This window comes from Vulpes vulpes, chromosome 15 (assembly GCF_048418805.1).
Source record: "Vulpes vulpes isolate BD-2025 chromosome 15, VulVul3, whole genome shotgun sequence".
Classification (NCBI taxonomy): Eukaryota; Metazoa; Chordata; class Mammalia; order Carnivora; family Canidae; genus Vulpes; species Vulpes vulpes.
Window position 1 is genome coordinate 54,100,363 of NC_132794.1, and position 3,270 is coordinate 54,103,632.

Sequence of the window (3,270 nt, forward strand, 5' to 3'; positions counted from 1 at the left end):
TTTACCAACTGTTATTCTTAACTTCATGAACAAAACAAAACAAAACTTTAGCTTTAAACAGGATGGTGTTCTGTTTACAGAACATACACATATGCTTTTTAAGGATACATCGTTTTTTAAAGATTTATTTATTCATTTATTTGAGGGGCAGAGAGGGGCAGAAAGGGAATCTTCAGCAGATTCCCAGCTGAGTGTACCCCTGCCTCAGATCCCAACATGGGGTGGGGAGGAGTGGATCCCAGGACCCTGAGATCATGGCCTGAGCTGAAATCAAGAGTCAGAGGCTTGACCTTCTGAGTCAATGAGTCGCCCCTGCCTATACATCTTTCAAACAAGACAGTGTAGCAGGCCCTAAACATGTCCTATCATCTCTGTCTCCTCACCTTTGCTCTCCTTTTTTCTCACCAAGAACGCCACTCTCACTTCTCCAATGTCTGCCTATTGAAATCCTACCCCATCCAACATCTGGCTTAAACGCTTCCTCTTGCAGAAAGACTGCCCTCAGCTCCTGTGCCCCAGTGAGGCACAAGACCTTGCCTCTCAATCCCAGACCACTGAAATGTGTCCTCTTCTTTACCTAGCCCTGCCATTCTTTTCAGACTCCTCTGAGCATCCCCTAGAGCTGGGAGAGGGGAAGAGAGACAATCTGTTACTCACCTTTGTGACTCAACACATACCCCATGTTAGGGTCAAAAGAAATAGCTCTTGATGAAACAAAGCCAAACAAAATCATTAAATCATTAAACTACCCATGGTGTTCCCAGGGAATCCAAGTCCCTTTCCCCCTCATTCATACTCGTGGATGATAGTAAATGCAACGTTCAATCATCTCTGATTTCTCTCCAAAGGGAATAGAAGTTTTGGCCTGGGTTCTCCTCTAAGTCTCTTCTCTAGTTGGGGCAAAGACTGTGTCTGGTCACCTTTGCTGTTCCTGTATTGCTTGTCTCGTGCAAGACAAAAGAGTAGCACTAATCAATGTTTGTGATTATTGAACTGAGAAGCTTCCCAGCCAATGGGGATCAGTATATAGAAGCACACAACCGCTTCCTGACACGCCACTCTTTTCTCTTCGATCCCCACAGCATTGCCAAATCCTGCTCAGTCTCCCTCAGGACCACTCTCTAAATCTCATCTTTTCATTTCTATTCATACTGCCACTGCCCCTGCCTTCATACACTGTTATGTTGATGATCTTCCTGGCCTGAAAGGAAGATCCTTCTTTAAAGCACAATTTGTCATGTGCACTCATCTGTCTATTGGAGGATAGCCTCCAGTGCTTATGTATCTGACCAAATCAAGTAAAAACTTCTCGTCTTGTTCCATGAGCATTGCACAGACTTGTCTTGGCCAACTTTCAGTATTCCAGAACTTTCCCATCTCCCTACATATACTCGGGTCGACAGTGCTCCCCACACCTGTATGGTTACAAATGCTCACCTGTTCTTTAAGGTCAACCCAAGTGTTACCTCTACCTTGACACCACCCTCAGGCACTGCAGCAAAGATTTTCTGACCCTTGTATATTTTGTTTAGAGCACCTGTGTGGCCCTTATATCTCCTTATATCAGGGACCCCTGGGTGGCTCAGAGGTTGACCATCTGCTTTCAGCCTAGGGTGTGATCCCAGAAGTCCTAGGATCGAGTCCCACATCAGGCTCCCTGCACGGAACCTGCTTCTCTCTCTGCCTATGTCTCTGCCTCTCTCTGTGTATCTCTCATGAATAGATAAATAAAATTTATTTTAAAAAATCTCCTTATATCAGAGTTGCCTGATTTTACTTAAAAGCCATTTTTAAGGCCTATTCAACCCCAGGCACTGCACTATAGGCTTGTCTCATCTACAGCACCTCCCAGACTTCTTCCCAGCACCTTTACCCTGAGGACCCAGGCAGAGTATGTTCTCAGTGAATACTTGCTAAATGAAAGAATAAATTAAAGTATAAGCCATGTATCTGTTCTTACAAAAAGTCATCTTTGACTATTGGAGAAGGAACAGAATTTGTACAAAAAAGAGGTAATAAATAGTCCTGGAGTATAACACCATCTACCATCTCTGTCTTCTCACTGTTCTCTCTCTCTGTCCTTGGAGAAATGACCACATGGGAGGACAGAGAACCTTCCTCAGCCATGGTCCCAAGCCTTGGGAGCTTCCCTGCACCAGCACTAAAGTCACAGTGCATCCCTTCCCTCCTTCTCCCACAGCTTCTCTGCCCCCTTCCCCCTCTGTGGCAAAGGACAGAGCAAATGAAGGGCTGGGGTGGAGGAGATGGGATCTGCTAACAAAGCAGGTCAAACAACAGACCTAGAGGATATGTGGTGAGCCCCAGGGTGTGGCAAAGACAGCAGCAGAAACACCAGGAATGTCTGCCCCTCGCCTCCCACTTGGCCAGTTCCCGATTCTCCAGAGAAGTCTGCCCTTTGGGGCTTGGCCCAGGCCTCCTCTCTGACCTCCTTATCACCACAGGCTCAAAGGACTTACAGAATCTCCCCTACTGGCAGCAAGGCCACAGGGCCTGGAGTGGAGAGCTGTGCTCAGCAGTCCAGATTGGGGCAGACCAGCCCAAGGTGCTGGTTACACTGGCTTGTTTCAAGCTCGGAGCAAAGACAGTGGGAAGGGGACCCACATCCTGTGTAGGCAACGATGGTGGAGAAAGCAAAGGGGCCACAGAGCAGTTCCCGGGAACCGGGCCAAACACCAGGGAAAGGGCTTGAACAGGGTGTGGAGGGGCCATGGTTTTGGCGTGTGAGGTATGACCAGTTCCAGTGAGTGTGAGAGCAGCTGCAGGGTCTGTCTCCTGAGAGACTAGATCATCTCCTTATCCACACCCCACTGTCCCTGGTGAGGAGACACCAGCTGGTGACACGGGGGTCATGGCATCTTAGTTTCTCACGACTGAACTCCAATTGCCCTTTAAAGAGGATTGCAGGTGAACCAGGAGACAGGTCTAGGGAGAAGACAACCATCTAGCTCTGCGTGAGAAATTCTGCTGGACAAGGAGAAGATGCGGAGAAGGCCTCGGCGAGGGAAAAATGCCTAATCCTGGTATACAGCGCTCAGCAATGGGAGTGCTCAGCAATGGGAGGACAAGAAAGAGCCTTCCAGGCAGCGGAGCTAGCAGAGCACAGCAAGGAAATTCATGTGCACTTGGAGGAGAAAGCACTCCCTCATGCAAGGATGAGAAAACAGAACACCTCATGGTCATGAAGAAGATGTGGGGGGGGGGGGGGGCAGGGTAGCTGAGGAGAGGCAAAGTGGGAAGTAAGTGGATTGA